Source organism: Budorcas taxicolor, chromosome 1 (genome assembly GCF_023091745.1).
Source record: "Budorcas taxicolor isolate Tak-1 chromosome 1, Takin1.1, whole genome shotgun sequence".
Classification (NCBI taxonomy): Eukaryota; Metazoa; Chordata; class Mammalia; order Artiodactyla; family Bovidae; genus Budorcas; species Budorcas taxicolor.
In genome coordinates, this window is record NC_068910.1 from 189,376,215 (window position 1) to 189,399,198 (window position 22,984).

The 22,984-nt window shown below is 42.2% G+C and overlaps 1 protein-coding gene and 1 non-coding gene across 2 annotated transcripts in view; one reads left to right on the top strand and one right to left on the bottom strand.

The window, feature by feature from the left end:
- The window catches only part of SLC9A9 (solute carrier family 9 member A9), a 648,823-nt gene that overhangs the window by 281,203 nt on the left and 344,636 nt on the right, over positions 1–22,984 (top strand). The gene's annotated exons all lie outside the window — the stretch shown is intronic.
- TRNAK-UUU (transfer RNA lysine (anticodon UUU)) lies at positions 5,602–5,674 on the bottom strand. Its single transcript has one exon. It is a non-coding gene; the product is annotated as a tRNA-Lys (tRNA).

Here is a 22,984-nt window from a genome sequence, read left to right on the forward strand (position 1 = left end):
CCACAGACAGCTAGGTCCTTTACGTTATAGGTGTGGCCTTGCTGGGACCTAAGCTTGTAGCTTCTGGTCTAAAGAAGTACAAAAATTTGTGGAGTGCCATCAAATAACTTACCATTCAGCTCCTAATAAATATGCAAAGGGCTGATTAATCTGGTTAGTTGGTAAATGCTTTAGCATTTAGGCACTTTGACTCACTAAGGTCAGGATGACAATCTGCTCTTTTGACTCAGTCTAAGGGAAGCATATTTATTTGGGGGAGTAATCTGAGGTCTTGTAAAGAAAACATACTACTGATTGTAATAAATGTAAACACAGTGGGTTCCAATGTGGTTTAGACCAACAGAAAAGAGCAGAAAAGGCTTTCATTTTTGCTTTGTATTGGTGCATTTGTATCTTTGTGAGGTTTCGTGGTTTTACTGGAAGCAGGGCCTCCAGAATTCTCTCTAACTCTTGTTTCAACCAGCGGGCCCCTTTTTGGAAATGTGACAGAATCTGTGGATAATTAATAAGAATTGGACACGTTTCTAATTTTAAATTATTCTTTCTTTCTGTTGTGCAAGAATTCAGCAGTATTACAGCTGAGTGGGAGTGCTGTAAACTGTTATTAAATAGCTTTATTATTCCCTTGTAGGTTAGCTATTTATTAATTTGATTAGCACTCATGTGGAAAAAATGGCCTTTATTGTGTTGCCATCTCTTCCCTGTAAACTGTGTTCCCAGGTAGTCAGAAGCATATTACTTGTTTTCACTTGTACCCCATACACCTCCACTTTCATTTCACCCCTACTTGAGCCACACTAAGCTTCTCACCATAACCAAGATGACTCTTGTTTAAATAATTCTTTTATTTATTTATTTATGTTTGGCCGCCCTGGGTCTTCATTGCTGCGCACAGGCTTTGTGGAGTTGTGGTGGGCGGGCGCGACTCTCCAGCTGTGGGGCATGGGGGTTACTCTCTAGTTGCGGTGCTCAAGCTCCTCGAAGCAGTGGTTTCTCTTGTGATGGAGCTCAGGCTAAAGGGCCTGGGCTCAGTGATTGCAGCTCAGAGCCTTAGTTGCCTCCTCAGCGTGTGGAATCTCCTGGACCAGGGATCAAATTCATGCCCCCTGCATAGGCGACTGGACCACGAGGGAAATCCTAGATGATTCTTGTTTTCCCTGAGTAGTAATGCCAGCCTCTCCCTCTTCGTTGGGTCCAGTTTGGGTTTTGTCCCAAGTCAGGGATCATTTTTCTCTCCCCAACACTTTCATCCTGCTTTATTCACCCTGCGATGAACAGGACTGTCAGCTGGTTTTATGACTGGCTCTCCGTGTAATTGTTCAATACTAGATTTTGAGCTCCTTAAAAGGAAGCTTTACTTCTTGTCTTGTTCATCTTTGTATTTCTAGGGCCTGCTACCCTGCTTTGCACCTAACGATTACTCAACAAACTCATAGTATCTTGAATTAGCCTTAATTATATCCACAAAGGACTTGAGTTAGTTTGTGGGACTAAGGAACATTTACTTTCAAAAAGGGTAATAAGTAAAAGATAAGACATCTCTTAAACAAGAAGATGAGTATCTGGCACCAATTAGATACTTAGTGCATGCATGCTTAGTCATGTCCGACTTTTTGCGACCCCAAGGACTGTAGCTCACCAGGCTTATCTGTCTATGGGATTTCCCAGGCAAGAATACTGGAGTGGGTTGCCATTCCCTTCTCCAGGGTATCTTCCCTACCCAGGGATCAAACCTGCATCTCCTGCGTTGGCAGGAGGATTCTTTACCACTGCACCACCTGGGGAGCCCATAATTAGATACTTAATTTGGCACTAAACTTTGTTCAGAGCCTCCTGGCAACAAAGTGCAAAGGGAAGTATGTCAGTTTACACAGTTCTCCAAGCCAGCTAAAGAAAATACACAAATTATCTGCCAGTATTGTTATTGAAATGTGAAAAGTAGGCCATAGGGTGACATAATAGACAATGTTCTTGATTGTAGTCTTATGAAAGACACAAAACTATCCTTCAAATTGACCTTTTAAAAATCTGCCAACTACAAAAGCTATAAGTAAAGCAGTAATCCCTAACTACATAAAGCCACTGCTATTATATAATAGTTCTTTAAAGTTGTTTCCTGATGGTCTGATGTGAAACCAAGTTAGACCTTAAGTAACTATCAATTATCCATTGCTGGGTAGCAAATTACCCAACAACTTTGTTGCTTGATATGGCAAACATTCCTCTCACTGTCCCTGAGGGTCCACTGAGACCCTCTGGTTCAAGGTTTTATGACTTTGCAGTTGAGCTGTTGGCCAGCACAGAAGTCTCTGAGGACTCAGCTAGGACTCAAAGATCCACTTAAAGCTCACTCACATAGCTGTTTAACTTCCACGCCACACGTTCTCCTCCATAGGGCTGGTCATGACTTAACTTCCCCTTCATAGAGCAATCTAAGAGAAAGACTGAAAGATTATGACATAATGCACGCGAGAGAAAGAAAAAGCAACCAAAATGGAGGCCGTGGTAACTGTTTAAATCTAATCTCAGACAGGATGTACTATCACTTCTATTGATCACACAGACCAGCGTTGGTACAGTGTGAGAGGGGACTACACAAGGGTGTCGGTACCAAGGGTCAAGGATGGCTCAAAGGATGGCTGCCACGGCAACCAAGGATGTTTGGTTCTCGTGTACTTTAGATGTTCCTTCTCGCACTCAGATGTGATCACTTGTAAGTAGTGAATGAAGACCATTCAAAGTTGACTCCTGTGGTTGCAAGTCAATATTTATTTGTTGATTAATGAGAGACATATATACTTCTTTGGGCTTCTCAGGTGGCTCAGTGGTGAAGAATTTCCCTGCCAAAGCAGGAGACACAGGTTTTATCCCTGGGTTGGGAAGATCCCCTGGAGATGGGAATGGAAGCCCACTCCAGTATTCTTGTGGGAAATCCCATGGACAGAGGAGCCTGGTGGGCTACAGTCCCTGGGGTCACAAAGACTAGGACACAACTGAGCATGCACACGTGTGTATACTTCCAGTCCTAGGAGACAAATGCACCTTGTACAGGGTAGAAATGTATAGACCTGATGTGAGTATTCTTTCCCACCCTTGCAATGATAAGACCAACAGTTTCCATGAAAGATAGCTGATTATGTTTAATTACTTACAAGAGCTGCACATAGGTTTCTGCTCATAAAATATGGAAGAAAACTCTTGGCTTTAAAACCCTTAAGCTCACGTGCGGTCACAAGCATTCTCAGCCTCAAGTCTTAGAAATGCTATTTCACATGCTTGATTTTTAGTAGGACTGCATCTTAAATGGTCCTTGGGGAGAGAGCTAAAGAAGGGAACCATCTTAAACTGTGAAAGGGACTTCTTTGGAGAAAGCCAGGTACTCTTACCATCCCTATTATACAGAAAGATTAAGTAATTTACACAATATTACAGAGCTAAGCATCGGTTATATTCAGCCAGGAAAAAAGAGATTAGGCTCTCTTACTTTAGACTACATGCAGAATTGCCCCACCTGTGCCTATATTTCCTTTAGCCTTTTAAAAGGATTTATTAAGCCATTAAAAATGAATGAAATATTAATCAAACGGCACACAAATGCTAGTATTAAATAGAGTTAAAGTTAATGTACTTAAGTATTAAGAATTTCTAAAGGATAAAAAAATTGCTTAAATTCCCTTTAAAGGGAGCTAATGAATGTTTGGAACAACTGACCTGGTGCTTTCGTCACCAAGAAAAACTTCTCAGGGGGCAGACTGTAGCTAAGATCTCACCGTTGTGATCTTGAGAGGTGTTGACCTAGAGCCCTTGGGTCTGAGCCAGGGCCTCTAGCAGGGTCAGGGGCACGCACAGGAAGGAGGCCTGTGGCTGCGGGGCCGGCTACGTGCTGCTGGTCTCATAATGAGTAAACCAGTGAGTTTTCAAAGCAAGCTCATCCAACAGGCCTCCCCAACTCTCAGCCACTTTGCAACATCAAATAATACAACAGCAAATTTAATTTTTTTATATGATAGCATTAAGGACAAATAAAACCTGCAGGAGTAATAAGTTTTTAAAAATTAAAGAAAGGTATTGTGGCAAATTTTTTAAATAAATAAGAAAGAGAACATGAGAAAACAGTTTTCTATAGGTTGGAAATGTGATAGAGGAGAAGTTCTCCAGAAAATTTCCCCAGCAGGGCCTCAAGTCTTAGTCAGGGCAGGGTGAGGGGTCAGAGGGATGGTAATAGAGGTTCTGGGAGGCTGGGGGTGGGGATGAATGTGGGAGCAGTGGGGATGTGGGGGGAGGGTCTTGAAACCAATGGGGATTCTGCCAGAAGAATCTGCAGATCCCCCAGAAAAGTCTGCAGGGGGGACAGTGCTTTTGTGCAAACACATGGACACTTTCCATCGAGTTCAGGCGCTTTTCAAAATATGCAGAACCGGTCTTCCTTCTGGATGACTTAAATGACAGCTAGATAACAGGCTCAATAAAGGTGTGCTTTGCAGGCCTCTGGGCTTGAGAACCTGGATTTAGAACACCTGGTCTGTTAGCTGGAGTTTTGCTCACACCATGGCACTGACTCCAAATTCCAGCAGAACACTTAGGTCCTCTTGAGTGGAAATAGTAAGAAGCCTAGGCTAGCTACATGTCATCCATCAGACAGCTGATTTTGAGGATTCTTTCTGTGATAATTACACTTCACCATTCACGAAGTCTTCCTACATCTATTGTACAATATGATTCTTATGACAACCCTAAGATAAGTAAGGTAAACTAATGTAATTATCTTTCCTTTTTCACAAGTGAGGCGACAAAGGCAAAGAAAAGCATCAGTGACTTCCCAGGCTGTCATATGTAACCATGGTGTTGTGTGTGCCATGCACGGCCTCTTATCCCCACCCCCACATCTCCCACCCGCCATCCCCAGCAAATTCACTGTAAGGACACCAGTCCTGTAAGCTATTGTACTTCATTAAATCACTGCCTCTAGGGTAGCAAAAGTTACTGTCAAACCCAGAGGGTCTGGCAATAACCCTGCCCCCTTCACAGTGAAATTTGAAAGCAGTGGTTAATCCACCATGCTGTAAATTAGCAATACAGAGTGGAAAGGTTAAATACGTAACTTTGGAGAATTGTTGATAGCTCAGTTGGTAAAGAATCCACCTGCAATGCAGGAGACCCCAGTTCGATTTGTGGGTCAGGAAAATTCCCTGGAGAAGGGATAGACTACCCACTCCAGTATTCCTGGGCTTCCCTTGTGGTTCAGCTGGTAAAGAATCCTCCTGCAATGTCCGATCCCTGGGTTGGGAAGATTCCCTGGAGAAGGGAAAGGCTACCCACTCCAGTATTCTGGCCTGGAGGATTCCATGGACTGTACAGTCCATGGGGTCTCAAAGTCAGAAACGACTGAGTGACTTTCACTTTCACTTTGAAAACTGTATAGTTCAGTTCAGTTCAGTCACTCAGTCGTGTCCGACTCTGCCAGTCCATGGACTGTAGCATGCCAGGCTATACGTAGGCGCACAAAATGTTAAATTAATCCTGGAAGTGCTATGATACAGTAAAAGAGCAGAAGTTTTAAAGAAAGATGTTCTGAATTTATTTTGTTTATTTCTTTTTTGGTGCCTGGATAGGGACATGAACCCTGGACCCTCAGATTAAAAGCCTGATGCTCTACCAGCTGAGCTACCTAGGCTGTTAAGAAGATGTTCTGAATTTAAACCCTGGCTTCCCTGTTCACTCTTTTTGCTTGTTTGTTTGTTGTTTGATCATTTTATTTCTTTATTTAAAAATTTTCTGGTATCCTGGGGCATAGTTGACTAACAGTGTTGTGTTAGTTTAAGGTGTACAGCAAAGTGATTCAGCTATACACACGTGTGTCTATTCTTTTCCAGTTCTTTCCCCATTTGTTGTTGTTTAGTCACTAAGTCATGTCTGCCTCTTTGCAACCTCATGGACTACAGCACACCATCCTTCCCTCTCCTTCACCATCTCCCTGAGCTCGCTCAAACTCATGTCCATTGAGTCAGTGATGCCATCAAACCATCTCATCCTCTGTCACCCTCTTCTCCTTTTGCCTTCAATTTTTCCCAGGATCAGGGTCTTTTCCAAAGAGTTGGCCTTTCGCATCAGGTGGCCAAAGTTTTGGAGCTTCAGCTTCAGCATCAGTCCTTGATTTCCTTTAGGATTTACTGGTTTGATCTCCTTGTAGTCCTAGGTACTCTCAAGAGTCTTCTCCAGTACCGCAATTCAAAAGCATCAATTCTTCAGCACTCAGCCTTCTTTATGGTCCGACTCTCACATTCGTACATGACTACTGGAAAAACCATAGCTTTAACTCTACGGACATTTTCAGGCAAAGTGCTATCTCTGCTTTTTAATATGCTGTTTAGATTTGTCATTTTCCCATTTAGGTTACTTCAAAATACTGAGATCCTTGTTGGTAATCTCTTTTTAATATAGCAGTGTGTACATGTCAATCCCAGGCTTCCAACCTGTTCTTGCCCTCACCTCCCACCCTCATCCCCTTCCCCAGCAATATTCACTGTTTAAAAGAATTCGGCTGAGTCACTTAACTTTGCTTAATTTCAACCCCTAAATCTACAAAATGGAGCTTTCATGACAAAACATTTCATTGGAATATGAAGAAACTCATATAAGATATTGTCTCTGAAGTCACTTTATAATTTTAAATTTTGAATTTTATTTCAAATCTGTTTGGGGAGGGTGACAGATCATTTCCCATCTCAAAAGACTGATTGTTGGTTTTCATATTTATTGTCTCTTTGCTTCCCCACGCCACCCCTCTCGCTTATATTCACTTACATATCACCACCATCTACAGTATTGCCAGGCACTTAGTAGGCACTCAGCAAATATTCACTGAATTAATAAGCATGAAAACCAATAGAAATAATCATATTGGAATTTAATTAAAGAGAAGAAATTTTGAAAGATAACCTTCCTACTATAATTATTTAGACTGTCTCCCTCTAGCTTCCCAGGTCTAAGGGAAATGAAATGTGTGGTTAAATACACTTGCATCATTTCCACTTACATCTCCAACCGTCACTTTCTTATACCCAGTTAAGATAAATCACACAGAGCTTCCTCCCCATATTGTTTTCTGATCTTCAGCAAGCCCTGCCAAGAGCTAGAAAGACAGCCCAGTGGGTCTCTTCTCTCAGCCCTGGGCACAGTGAAAAAAGAGGATTTGAAGTATTTGAAAGCATTTGTAAAAAAAAGAAAGAAAGAAAGAAAGAAAAAATATATATTTCACCCTTCTGGTCTATTTAACATTCTGTATCACCCATATTTCATTACCTTAGCTCGTCTCAATGACTATGAAATAATTTCCGGATTCTTTCCTTATCCATGGTTGCTGGTCAACGTGAGTGATTTCATACTGCTCAGTTTTTCTGATTTACTGGGAGTTGAGTTTTGGGACAGTCCTCTCAAATCCACTGAGGAACAAGAATGTCACCAACCTCTGTACCTCATTGATATTAAAAAGCTAATAACATTTATTAGCATTAAGGATTGACTTACCAATGTTAATATTTAAATCTGATAAATTAATGAGTTCTACTTTTGTTTATTTTTTGCATGCTTAAAGAATTCTAATCTGTCTAGAGGAAACGTCTCAGTTTTAGTTACTTTTCAGAGCAGCAAAATATCTGCAAGCAGGACTAGGCATATAGGTAAGAAGCCAAGAAAACCATAGTTGGAACAGTTATTGATTGCTTGCTAAACTCTGGATGAGTGACTTCATTCTCCATATTTCTTTTGATTTCTGAGTTTTTTTAAAAAGGAAAGAATGAAGAGAGCCACTGATTTCCTACTTTGCAACATGATGAGAAGACAAATGAAATATTTTGATTGCTTACAGGTCTCAAGGAACCATAGGAGTTTGTTTGTTTTATTTCCATTTTATTATGTATTTTATTATGGATGACATTGAATGTTTCAGGGCACTGTGGAGAAGGCAATGGCTCCCCACTCCAGTACTCTGGCCTGGAAAATCCCATGGACAGAGGAGCCTGGTGGGCTGTAGTCCATGGGGTCACGAAGAGTCGGACACTTACTGAGCAACTTCACTTTCACTTTTCACTTTCATGCATTGGAGAAGGGAATGGCAACCCACTCCAGTGTTCTTGCCTGAAGAATCCCGGGGATGGTGGAGCCTGGTGGGCTGCCATCTGTGGGGTCACACAGAGTCGAACTCGACTGAAGCGACTTAGCAGCAGCAGCGAAGTAACTTGGATTCTTTTGCCTCCAAGCCTAGTCTGTGGTCAGCCTCAGCATCATTTGCATTGCGGTAGCACAAAGGAAAGAAGTGGTATTTTGCTAGGTCACAGAGAGTGTCAGTGCCAAGGCAGGACCAAACATCGGCAATTGTTTAGCTCATAAAGCCCCAGAGCTTCCCGCGGATTATTTGTGGGTCACATCTCAACCTTACGTTTAATAACCACTACCACCGCAAAGATTGCTGATTACTCAGACATTAAGCACAGCCATTATTTCTTTGCAAATAAAGGCTCTCCTCACAGAATAAAAAGACCACTTGTGCTTTCCAAGTAAAATCCTTTTATTATTAGATTCTGGGCATTTGGTTACTTATACCATATAATAATACTTATAATTCAATGATCTTAATAATAACAAAATAGCTGTAACTGATTGTTTGATAAAATACAGAGAATTCCAGAAACATAACTATGTTTTTACGAGATAAGTCATAGTATGAGGCTGGGAACATAATTTCTTTTCAGACCCTTTTCCCATGAGGCATATGGTAGACTTTCTTTTCCCACTTTGCTGCTCAATCCCACTCCTGTCTTGTGTGACAGCAAGAACTATCCCTTCAGCTTTATAAAGGGAGAACTAGTTTGAATTTTGTTTAGAAAGAGGGATTGAGGCTGCCAACATTTTAAAAATGTATTTACTTATTCGGCTGTGTTGGATCTTAGTTGCATCCTTCAGGATCTTTCGTTGCAATGCATGGACTCTCTAGTTGTGGCTCATGGGCTTAGTACTTGTGGCACGCAGGCTTAGTTGTTCAGGGGCATGTGGGATCTTAGTTAATCTGACCCGGGATCGCACCCAAATCCCTTGCATTGCAAGGATGATTCTCAACCACTGGAACCAGGGAAGTCCCAAGGCCACCAACATATTGAAGCTACTCACATCATTCCCTGGTGCCTCAGTCAGTAAAGAATCAGCCTGCAATGTGGGAGAACTGGATTCAATCTCTGGGTTGGGAAGATCCCATAGAGGAGGAAATGGCAACTCACTCCAGTATTCTTCCCTGGAGAATCCCCATGGACAAAGGAGTCTGATGGGCTTCTGTCCATGGCACCGCGAAGAGTCAGACATGACTGAGCAACTAAGCACAGCCCATCATTCTCAGCATCTGGTTTGCCATGCAAATCAAGGCAACAAAACAACAAACAAAAGTGTCCTGCTCCTTGAGAACCATAATGTCATTGTTAAAGAAAATGGCAACTCCCCAGGTATCAATTTTTTTATATTTGTCTTCATTGATGCCTACTGCACCCCACACAGAGAAAACCAAACTGTTTTCCCTTTTGAAAGACCAGGACAGCAACAGGCTGCACTGTCTCCCCAAATGGAAACTGGGGAATGATTTAAAATACATTGCATTGACTCCTTTGCAGCATTTTAATAACACATTGGTGTGGTCCATGGAACTTCAGATAAGTAAGTCCTGAGCAAGTGCGGTCAGTAGAGCTTGCTTCTGGAATGTTCTGGGAGTAGCACTGAGATTTGGGGGATGAGAATGTGTTTTTTAAGGCAGCTACTGGAGAGAATTATTTTAATAACAACAACCTGGTGCTAAGTATCTACCTGGGGAAGCTAGGGGTAAGTTGAACTCTCACAGCTCTAAGTCACCCTCCAATAAGCCCTGATCGGGGCACAGCCACAGCCCCATCTTTAGTTCTGCTTGGACTTATACACATGTCCCTCTCATTCTGGCAAAAGGCAGTAGCATCATTCCATCTGGGCATGTTTTAGGATGCCTCCTGGAAACAGCTGTGTTGCCTGTCTGTGTGGATACAGTATTTTTTAAAATGAAAATCGCCATGGCAACAGCTGCAGTCACTTATTACAGAGCAGTGGAAGCGATGCTGGTATTTGTGAGGAAATCTATGCTCTCAGAATAATGTGCCCCTTACAATGGAGTGGATTTTTCCTGCAAACATTACCATTTAAAAAAAAATTAAAAAAGTGTAAGAGTGTGTGTGAAAGAAATTTACCAGGGAACTGGAGAGTTCAGGGAACTGGTAAGCAAGAATGGAGCCTCTTATCGGTGGCCCCTGAGTTAAAATCAAACCATCTGCTATTAGCTATCAACACTGGGGTTCTAGGGAGAGCAGTGCTTATTATTTGTTTTTGACTCCCTGTTACCTAATATGGCACTCTAAATAGAATTGTTTAATGATGGTGATGATTAGAATTAATTGAAGCAGTTTTCTGCTGCTTTTAGCACCACACCTTCCTTAAAGCATTGCTGCTACTGATGCTAAGTCGCTTCAGTCGTATCCGACTCTGTGCGACCCCAGAGATGGCAGCCCACCAGGCTCCGCCATCCCTGGGATTCTCCAGGCAAGACCGCTGGAGTGGGTTGCCATTTCCTTCTCCAATGCATGAAAGTGAAAAGTGAAAGTGAAATCTCTCAGTCATGTCCGATTCTTCGTGACCCCATGGACTGCAGCCCACCTGGCTCCTCTGTCCATGGGATTTTCCAGGCCAGAGTACTGGAGTGGGGTGCCATTGCCTTCTCCAAATTGGGGACTGTAGGAACTGATGTGCTCTCATCTCAGCCAAAAGTATAAAATAGTTTAAGTTTGGTTTTCTTTCAACTCAGTTCTGAAATTAATAACATCTTTCATAGGCTCGTGCTTAATTTTCTGGCAATTTCTGTTTGCTAAGCATTAAGAAGGAGAGTGAAGAGGAAGCTAACAAAGAAAGATATGCCTTGACATATTTTCAAGACTGTTTATTATGGGGGAGCATCTGTGTGCTGAGTTTTGAATGAGTTTTTCATATTCCCTAAGCGTGATGTCACATTATTTAGTGATCAATAACATAGACCGTGTTCTTGATAGACGCAATCAGATAATTCAACAGGAAGCATTTAACTATAAGGAAAGAGAAGAGTGATACAAACTGTGGGTAATTTATGGAAAATAAAACCTCAAAAGCTGAGGTCTCTAAGACTACAGATAAAGGAGCTTTGAGCACAGCACAAACATCCTTCAAAAACAAAATCCTTCCCTCACTCCAAAAAACTCTAACATCTGATGATATGTTTCAGGTGTGCAAGTAGGATGGGCGGGCAGGAGTGTGTGGTTACTTATATCTCTGAGTGTGCATGTGGGATGAAAAGAAAATATGACATATTATTTGCTTCATCTCTCATAGTGTTCAAATCCCTTAAAGAAAAGTTATTCCATATATTTGTTGGCTGTTGGGCCCTAAAGTTTTAGTTGTATATTTCACTACCAAAAGTATATTTCATCTAAACTTAGTTAAACTATGTTGTGCAATGGTTTGTTTTCTCCCATCACTCAGAAGAAGCAGAGAAGCCCAAGGAGAAAGATTTTTGCTCTGGGCTATCAGAAACATATTGCAAAAAGGCTCCATCTCATCCTATTCCTGGAAATGACTGCAAAACATAAACCTTTCCCCCTTTAAGCCCAATCACAAAGGATTCTTTCATTTTTATTAGAAGGCAAGGAAGCATATTAGAATCCACTGAGCAGCAAGCAGTATGTCTATCTCTCTCCTTTCTGCTGCCAACTTTGTTTCCCATTCAAGTCAACCAAGCAACTGTTACACAAAATGAGCCAGAATTTGGGATTAGAAAATGATTGGATAGTCTCTCCAGAAAACTCTTTAGTGCTTATGATTTACATCCCCCTCATTTCTACATCCACAACTGGGTGTTGTTTTTGCTTTGGCTCCATCTCTTCATTCTTTCTGGTGTTATTTCTCCACTGATCTCCAGTAGCATATTGGGCACCTACCGACCTGGGGAATTCATCTTTCAGTGTCCTATCTTTTTGGGGTTCTCATACTGTTCATGGGGTTCTCAAGGCAAGAATACTGAAGTGGTTTGCCATTCCCTTCTCCAGTGGCCCATGTTTTGTCAGAACTCTCCACCATGACCTGTCCACCTTGGGTGTCCCTACACGGCATGGCTCATAGTTTCACTGAGTTAGACAAGGCTGTGGTCCATGTAATCAGATTGGTTAGTTTCCTGTGATTATGGTTTTCAGTCTTTCTGCCCTCTGATGGAGAAGGATGAGAGGCTTATGGAAGCTTCCTGATGGGAGAGACTGACTGAGGGGGAAACTGGATCCTGTTCTCGAACCCAAGTTTCCTGCATTGCAGGTGGACACTTTAACTTCTGAGCTACCAGGGAAGCCCAGGGCATGCTCAGAAAATCTTTAATCCAATTTTCTGTCAATGGGCGGGGCTGTATTCCCTCCCTGTTATTTGACTTGAGGCCAAACTATGGTGGAGGTAATGAAGATAATGGCGACCTCCTTCAAAAGGTCGCATGCACACACTGCTGCACTCAGTGCCCCCAGCCCTGCAGCAGGCCACCACCAACCCACGCCTCCACCGGAGACTCCTGGACACTCATGGGCAAGTCTGGGTCAGTCTCTTGTGGGGTCACTGCTCCTTTCTCCAGGGTCCTGGTGCACACAAGGTTCTGTCTCTGCTCTCCAGAGCCTGTTTCCCCAGTCCTGTGTAAGTTCTGGCAGCTCTGTGGTGGGGTTAATGGCAACCTCCAAGAGGGCTTATGCCATACCAGGGTCTACTGCCCCCAGAGCCCCACCCCTGCAGCAGTCCACTGCTGACTCATACCTCTTCAGGACACACTCAAACACAGTTGTCTCAGCCTCTGTGGAGTCTCTGGGTCTTGATTTCGCCCCTCCTACCATCTTGCTGGGGCTTCTCCTTTACCCGTGGATGTGGGGTATCTCCTCAAAGTCATTCCAGCGCCGCACAGCCACCACTCCAGTGCCTACCATCTTGCTGGGGCTTCTCTGCCCTTGGATGTGGGGTATCTCCTCACAGTACCTCCAGCACCCTGCAGCCACCGCTCCAGTGCCACACAGCTGCAGCACCACTCTTTGAATCAAGACAAATTGGAAGTGATCAAATGGGAGGTGGCAAGAGTGAACATCGATGTTTTAGGAATTAGCAAACTAAAATGGACAGGAATGGGTGAATTTAACTCAGATGACCATTATATCTACTACTGTGGGCAAGAATCCCTTAGAAGAAAGGGAGTAGCCATCATAGTCAACAAAAGAGTCTGAAATGCAGTACTTGGAGGCAATCTCAAAAATGACAAAATGATCTCTGTTCATTTCCAAGGCAAGCCATTCAATATCTCAGTAATCCAAGTCTATTCCCTGACCAGTAATGCTGAAGAAGCTGAAGTTGAACAGCTCTATGAAGACATATAAGACCTTATAGAACTAACACCCAAAACAGATGTCCTTTTCATTATAGGGGACTGGAATGCAAAAGTAGGAAGTCAAGAGATACCTGGAGTAACAGGCAAATTTGGCCTTGGGGTATAGAATGAAGCAGGACAAAGGCTAATAAAGTTTTGCCAAGAGAATGTACTGGTCATAGCAAACACGTCTTCCAACAACACAAGAGAAATGGACATCACCAAATGGTCAATACCGAAATCAAATTGATTATATTCTTTGCAGCCAAAGATGAAGAAGCTCTATACAGTCAGCAAAAATAAGACTGGAAGCTGACTGTGGCTCAGATCATGAAACTCTTACTGCCAAATTGAGACTTGAATTGAAGAAAGTAAGGAAAACCACTAGGCCATTCAGGTATGACCTAAATCAAATCCCTTATGATTATACAGTGGAAGTAACAAGTAGATTCAAGGGATTAGATCTGATAGACAGAGTGACTGAAGAACTATGGACAGAGGTTCGTGACATTGTACAGGAGACAGTGATCAAGACCATCCCCAAGAAAAAGAAAGGCAAAATGGCTGTGTGAGGAGGCCTTACAAATAGCTGTGAAAACAAGAGTAGCATAAAGCAAAGGAGAAAAGAAAAGATATACCCATTTGAATGCAGAGTTTCAAAGAATAGCAAGGACAGATAAGAAAGCCCTCCTCAGTGATCAGTGCGAAGAAATAGAGGAAAACAATACAATGGGAAAGACTAGAGATAGCTTCGAGAATATTAGAGATACCAAGGGGGTATTTCATGCAAAGATGGGCACAATAAAGGAAAGAAATTGTACGGACCTAACAGAAGCAGAAGATATTTAAGAAGAGGTGGCAAGAATACACAGAAGAACTATACAAAAAAGATCTTCATGACCCAGATAATCACAATGGTATGATCACTCACCTAGAGCCAGACATCCTGGAAAGTGGGCCTTAGGAAGTATCATCAGAAACAAAGCTAGTAGAGGTGATGGAATTCCAGTTGAGATATTTCAAATCCTAAAAGATAATGCTGTTAAAGTGCTGCACTCAATATACCAGCAAATTTGGAATACTCAGCAGTGGCCACAGGACTGGAAAAGGTCAGTTTTCATTCCAATCCCAAAGAATGGCAATTCCAAAGCATGCTCAAACTACCATACAATTGCACTCATCTCACATGCTATAAAGTAATGCTCAAAATTCTCCAAGCCAGATTTCAATAGTATGTGAACCATGAACTTCTAGATGTTCAAGCTGGATTTAGGAAAAGCAGAGGAACCAGAGATCAAATTGCCAATATCCACTGGATCATCGAAAAAGCAAGAGAGCTCCAGAAAAATGTCTACTTCTGCTTTATTAACTATGCCAAAGCCTTTGACTGTGTGATCACAAGAAACTGTGGAAAATTCTGAAAGAGATGGGAATACCAGACCACCTGACCTGCCTCTTGAGAAATTTGTATGCAGGTCAAGAAGCAAGAGTTAGAACTACACATGGAACAACAGACTGATTCCAAATTGGGAAAGGAGTACGTCAAGGCTGTATATTGTCACTCTGCTTATTTAACTTATATGCAGACTACATCATGTGAAATGCTGGGCAGGATGAAGCACAAGCTGGAATCAAGATTGCTGGGAGAAATATCAATAACCTCAGATATGCAGATGACACCACCCTTATGGCAGAAAGTGAAGAAGAACTAAAGAGCCTCTTGGTGAAAGTGAAAGAGGAGAGTGAAAAAGTTGGCTTCAAGCTCAACATTCAGAAAACTAAGATCATGGCATCTGGTCCCATCAGTTCATGGCAAATAAGATGGAGAAACAATGGAAACAGTGACAGACTTTATTTTCTTGGGCTCCCAAATCACTGCAGATGGTAACTGCAGCCATGAAATTAAAAGATGCTTGCTCCTTAGAAGAAAACCTATGACCAACCTAGACAGCACATTAAAAACCAGAGATGTTACTTTGCCAACAAATGTCAGTCTAGTCAAAGCTATGGTTTCTCCAGTAGTCATGTATGGATGTGAGAGTTGGACTCTTAAGGAAAGCTGAGCACTGAAAGACTGATGCTTTTGAATTGTGATGTTGGAGAAGACTCATGAGAGTCCCTTGGACTGCAAGGAGATCAAACCAGGAAATTCTAAAGGAAATCAAGGACTGGAGCTGAAGCTGAAGCTCCAAAACTTTGGCCCCCTGATGCAAAGAACTGACTCATTTAAAAGACCCTGGTGCTGGGAAAGATTGAAGGCGGGAGGAGGAGGGAATGACAGAGGATGACATGGTTGGGTGGCATCACTGACTCGATTGACATGAGTTTGAGTAAGCTCTGGGAGTTGATGATGGACAGGGAGACCTGGCATGCTGCAGTCCACGGGGTCACAAAGAGTCGGACACGACTGAGCGACTGAACTCACTGACGTTTCTACACTTCATCTAAACCAACCTAATCAGTTTATTCATGACATTGCATTATATCTTACTTGAGAGTCTCAAAAGGAAGGTAACTCTAACAACTTAATTTTCATTAAACTAGGCAAAAAGGAAGGACATGCTGATTCAAATCCTGATGCAGGAAAGGGAGCTTAAAAAGAATGCAGCAACAAAGAATGGAGATAATCATTTTCTTCACAAGAAGTCAGTACTTCTTCCTGGATTTGGTAGCCTCAGGCAGATAATTTGATAACAGCTGTCAGTGGAGAAGGAATCACCATTTAGCATGAAATGCATCCGAGTATAATTAATTTCTCATTAATAAATGTATTGAATTTTGTTGAACCACCTCTAAAGCCAAAAATATAAGATACTATTGGGAGATCCTTAGGTCTGCAAAAGGATCAGGTCTACCTTTTTCTGTGTGCTTAGGTCATAAGAAACCACTGCCCCAATTCTTGTGTGTTTTAAAGCACAAGTCATGTGTTCAAAGAGAACTCATCAAGGCTCACGTTTCTGGATGACATCTGTTTTCAAGTTTGCCTTGGTAGGTCGGCTTCCTTCATTTTGCACCCAGAAGAGTCTCCATTTGGTATGACATTCCATTCTGATAGAAAAATAACGTTTTGATTATCCAGAAAATTTAGTAGCAGCCAAGGACAGATATGCTACTTCCTGCCAGATAACAGGCAAAACATTCTACCCTTCAAACACAAACATTTTCTTAAGCCTTTGGAAAGGACTGGAGGACAGTTGACTGTGTAAGTTCTTCAGTTTCAGTATCCCTTTGGGCTTTTATTTATTTATTTATTTTGCTGGTTTGCTATTAAGTAGAGATACAAAAAAAAGAATTAAAGAAATGTACAGATAGATGCTTTAAAGATCTCACTTTACCTGTAAAGATTACTTAAGGGAAGAACTTACCTATTGGGATCACCACATAAAACTAACCTTTTAATGATGCACAAATTTGCCTACAGTTTACTAGGAGGGGTCTGGGAAGAGGGGGCAACCCAGGAGGTTTAGAAACAGGTTCTAATGCAGGTCCTACCACTTACTAGCCATGTATAAGGCTACATAGCTTAACTTTCCGCAATGTCCTCAATTTCTCCTTGTAATATGCAGATAACATTATCTCTCCTGTGGGACTATTGTTGTTGTCTGGTCCTAAGTCATGTCCAACTCTTTGCAACCTCATGGACTGCAGCACGCCAGGCTTCTCTGTCCTTCACTATCTCCCCAAGTTTGCTCAAACTCGTGGGGATATTATAACAATTATTAATAACATATACGAAATGCTGATCACAGTTCTGGCTCGCAAGAGGCCTTCAATAAACGGCAGCTATTAGTATTGCAATGCGGAAAGCACAAAGTCCAATAGAATTTTAACACGGAGCACTTTGCAGGAGCAGACTATCTATGCTTTCTAAATTCAGTATTTAAGACTCTAAAATTATGTTGGCCCTGCACGGACTGATCACTCAACTGACCAACAAACTGCCTTTGGGTATCTTGCTGGTTTATTTTATTATGGTTGGAAGAGAAAGAAGTTACTATTTTTTTTCTCTGTCATCATTTTGGTAATTTATTGAGTTCTTTTTTTAAATCCAGAAGTTTGAAGGCAGGACGTTTTAAAAGTAAATGGTTTAATAGAAGCAATGTTCTCTTTCCTGTGCACTGTCCCCTTGGTTAGTGCCAAGGCCTAAACTGTCAGGCAATTCCAGGGAAGAAGATGGCAGAGGCACTTGTCCAGTTCCCTGAGACTTTCCATTTCATTACAGTCCCCAAATTCTGGCATTAGGCCGGAGGGGATTATCATACTTTTCCTGCGATGAGGCTACCTGGGGCCTCACGATCACATCCCGTATGCATCCATGGTGCTATAATCTCTAATTATGCAGTGACCTCCTCCTGATAATGTTTTATTAGCATTAAGTGATAAAGCAGGTTTTTAACATACAAAAGCATGGATTTTGCTATTTCTCAGAATAGAATTTTTAAGTCCCTTTCTCTCTCTAACACACACACACACACGATGAGTATGACTGCCACACACTCCTCTATTGTCTTCATCTAAATGGCATTCTCCTCTCCTGTTACTCACTCATTTCTGTTTCCATTCGGATGCTTTCTAATAATGGCCCTGAAGCATTCTTTTAAAAATTGGATTTTCCAAGAAGGTGGGGATAGGTTTGAATAAAAATCTGGTGAGTAGATTTAATCCAGAGGAGACGGTGAGGTATAATTCTGCCCTTTTTCTCAAAGACTTTGTGATTTCTATATCCCCTTAGTCCCACTTCAGTAAAGTTCAACACTAGCTGGTAGCATACTCAGTAAGTGGTGGGTAGAATGATATGCAAGGGACCTGACCGAAGAAATACAACAACGACAACAAAAAACTGGAGAAAGAGACAGACAGAGAAAGAACGAGCTGCCTACCATAAAAGGAGCAAGTGGCAATTATTCAAAAGCAGCCTTCACCACCTGTCACTTGCCCTTCAAATTAGGAGGAGCCCCACCTCCTGCACCTTGTACCCGCTCCTCCTTCTGACCCACACTGGCTACCAGTTTCTTCCCTTACAAACACTATGAACAATTCACTAGTTTTGAACCCATCTCAGAAACAGACATCTGCAACCCAAATGCATTTTGTTACCAACATGTTACTTATTTCACAGCTAAGCCATCAAGGCACATTTCTCTCCCAATTCCCTGTTTCTCCCATGTGTTCTCATGACATATAAATAAAGACATCGGGTCTTTTGGAGATCTTGCCCTGGGTGCAGTAAACAAAGCCTGGGAGCTGTTGTGTCTCACACATTCTGATAGACCTGTGGAGAGTCAAGCCCTGGTGGTGGTGGTGATAGTAAGTTCAGGCACGTGACTTTGGATGTTTCGAATCAATGAAGTTGACGTAAGCTCGACCATGAACAGAGAGGATTGTTTCAAGCCACGGTTAATTTATGCTTCACAGTGTTATCTGCTATACTTCCTCTGTCATTTATTCCCCTGTAAATACAACTCTCCAAACCTCACCTCTCTCTGCAGAGATACTTAGATGTCATTATTTACTCATGTTCTCCCACTGCCTGCTAGCCCACAGCAGCTATGTAAGATCCCTACCAGAGCAGAGAGTGTGTGAAAGGCCATGGCTTAAACATAGGGTTTCCCCCATGATCTCACTCCTGTTCCCTGTGCCTTGCTCCGGTTAGCTGATTCTCTTATCTTACCTTCTGCAGTTATTGTTGGCCTCAGTTTCTGACCACTCCTTCCTTGTTCTGCCATTCGTATTTGCGTATCCTCACAGCAGTGATGTGCAACTTTTTTGAGGTCATGGACTAAATGGAGAAGATGTATGAACGTTAAGGACTCTCCTTCCAGAGAAGTGCAAGCGTGCATTTATGTGGCTTCACAGCCATCCCTGGACTCCTTCGATCATTAATCCCCTGGCTGTGTTGATTGTTGTTTATATATTCACTGTGGCTTGCTCACCTGTTTCTAACTTGAAGCATTGCACTGAACTGTCTCCACCCCAGTCCTCAACTGGGTCTTCCAGCCTACATTTCCCCCAGCTTCTGAGCTTTTGTCTGCTTGAAGTGAAAGTAAAAGTGTATGTTGCTCAGTTGTGTCTGACTCTTTGCGACCCCATGGACTGTAGCCCTCCAGGTTCCTCTGTCCATGGAATTCTCCAGACAAGAATATTGAGGTGGGTTGCCATTTCCTTGTCCAGGGAATCTTCCCAACCCAGCAATCAAACCCAAGTCTCCCACACTGCAGGCAGGTTCGTCACTGTCTGAGCCACCAGGGAAGCCCCAATTATCTTCCAACATGTGCAAAAACCATCTTCTTGAATCTTCAGACTGTTTCAGGGCCCCAGGTCCTAGCCCTAGGAGCTTCACAGCTGATCAATGACCTTGGTAAATGAAGTGTTCATGCTGGTGCTTGGCATCCGACTCCAAGTCTTAGTAACTACCTTTATTACATGGGTGGGATAGGTCTATTAATTACCTGAGTTAGAAATCTCTCAATTTGTACAAGCTGTATTGGCTTAGAGATTCAAATATACTGTAAAATATACATTCTTGTCCCAGACAAAGCTGTGTCCTGAAGATGCAGTATCAGAGATGACTCTACTGTGGAACATTGCATTCTGCAATATATACTTTATAGCAACTGCTACACACATAAAATGTAATTTAAAGGCATTATGTGAAAGGAAAACCCTCTTTGGTAAGATTTATTGGTCCACAGCTTCCATGCCTCAAACACAAAATCAAAATCTGTAGAGGAGAGGCAACTGCTTTGGTAAAATGCATTAGTTTAAGAAGATAACTGTGTGCTTTGCCCCCAAAGATAAACTTGTGCTCAAGTGAAATTATCTGCAACTCTAAAAAGATGGATGCAGATTCTCAATTAAGTTGTGATTTGGGAGGCAGATGCTCACTTAATTGCTAATAAATAGAAGAACAGGAGAAGGATCTGGGGATATGAGTTGATCAGTGCAAATATTTTCTAGGAGTTGGCTTGTCCCCAGGTGAAACTCCATCAGACCCTCTCAGAAAGCTCTTTATAATCTGAGTGAGTTTGTTTAACACAGGAATGAAAGGTGCCCAGATTAGGAAAGCTTTTCATAGGACCTTATCTATGAGAAGTCCTTTAACCCAACCAGAGGCAGCTAGCGTTTCATTCAGCCCCTCATCTCTGTCCTCAGCACACAACATTTATGAAGCACTGCAGGCTCCGATGCAAGCAAGTGCCTGTTTTTGAATTCTTTTCATCTCTATGTGGCTTGCAGTGAGCTGTGGACTGATGATTGCCATGAAAGCAAGTGCCATAGGTTTCATGATTTTTCCTAGATTGTTGCTGATCAGCAATTCCACACAACTTTATCAGACAATTTCTATTCATGTTTTTTTCTTTTCTTTTTTTTTTTTTTTTTTTGGCTTTAGATATAGCGATAAGTTAAAAAATCTGCCTTCAATACAGGAAGCGCAGGTTCAATCCCTGGGTTGGGAAGATCCCCTGGAGGAGGAAATGGCAACCCACTCAGGTATTCTTGCCAGGAAAATTCTATGGACAGAGGAGCCTGATGGGCTACAGTCCATGGGTCACAAAGATTCGGACACAACTGAGTAACTAACAGACTTAGCAATGAGATTTCTGTGGTATGTCTGCCTCGATGTCCCCTACTCCAGCAAGGTTACTAGAAGCTTGGCTCTGTTGGATTTGCAAGACAACCATGGATCTTTTGGTCTTAACTATTGTTAGCAATCTACATGCATCTCCTTCTTTGATACTATCCCAGAAATCTTCTGCTTTACATGCCTCATTAAGAAAAAGATGAATTCAGCATTTGATCTAACTCTAAATGTATTACTCATTCCACCTCAAAAGATTCTTGAAATGTTCTGACACATTAATTGGAATTCTAAATGCGCTATATTTTTAGAAATAAAGTTCAGTTTTTATTGACTTCTTTTGAGAAAATGGTGAAAAACACAGTAATCACTCTAACAATAATTAATACAAATAACAGTAACAACGGTTAATAACAGCTATCATTTATGGAGTGCTTTCTGTGTTCCAAGTGGAAGCACTATATGTATATTAACCCAATGAATCTCCACTCTGTGAAGGAGGCACAATTGTTATCACCACTTTTTAGATGAAGACACTGTAACACAGATAATTACTATAAAGAGACAGTAGTCACACAGGGTGAACAACTGTAGGAGATGATGTGAAACTTGAACTGGTGCTGGTATGGCCACCAAAAGGCACAAAGTGTATGTAGTTTCATAACAAGCTCATTTCCATATGCAGAAGAGGCCTCCACGAAGGAGTCCTGGCCTGTAAGCAGCATGGCAGTCAGCAAAACCACTCATATCAAAATGATTATGTTCACTAATGCAATTTTTTTATTACAAATTAGCACCACGCCGTGTGTGCATATGTGCTCAGTCCTGTCCGACTCTTTGCAACCCCGTGGACCGTCGCCCACCAGGCTCCTCTGTCCATGAATTGTCCAGGCAAGAATACTGGAGTGGGTTGCCATACCCTTCTCCAGGGGATTTGGCCGACCCCAGGGTCAAACCCGCGTGTCTCACGTCTTCTGCATTGGCAGGTGGGTTCTTTACCCACTGAGCCACCAGGGAGGCACTGCTGCTGCTAAATCACTTCAGTTGTGTCCAACCCCATGCGACCCCAGAGATGGCAGCCCACCAGGCTCCCCGGTCCCTGGGATTCTCCAGGCAAGAACACTGGAGTGGGGTGCCATTTCCTTCTCCAATGCAGGAAAGTGAAGAGTGAAAGTAAAGTCACTCAGTCGTGTTCGACCCTCAGCGAACCCATGGACTGCAGCCTTCCAGCACTAAAGTCCTAAAATCTTCGAAGAGTAGTCCTTGCCTCCATCCTATGAAGGTGAAATGCTTGTTGAGTTATTTATCTGTGCACACACTCAAGCAATGAATCTAAGTGCTCCTACTTTCTATTGTATTGTAAATGCGCTTTCACTAGTGAGACCTGAGTTGAGTGCCTACTAGTGAGACCTGAGTTTAGTGCCTACTATTCCAGTAAGAGTTACTTGGGGCAAATAATTTACCATCCCTGAGTCTGTTTATGTCCAAAATGTAAATATATGCTTCATTAGATTGTTAGAAGGATTAAATGAGGTGAAATACACAGTTACTTAATTTCTCTAAGGGGCTTCCCTTGTAGCTCAGTTGGTAAAGAATCTGCCTACAGTGCAGGAGACCCGGATTCAATCCCTAGGTTGGAAAGATCCCCTGGAGAAGGTCACAGCAACCCACTCCAGTATTCTTGCCTGGAGAATCCCATGGACAGAAGAGCCTGGCAGGCTATAGTCCATGGGGTCACAAGAGTCAGACATGACTTAATGACTAAACCACCACCACAATTTCTCTAAGCCATAGTTTCCTCATCTATAAAATGTAAATCAAAATAGCACCAACTTCAGGGGGTCACAGTGAGTGTTAAGTGAGACAATGTTTATTAAAATGTTAAACCAGCACTTGACACGTAGTGAATGCTCCATAGCGAAAAGAAAAAA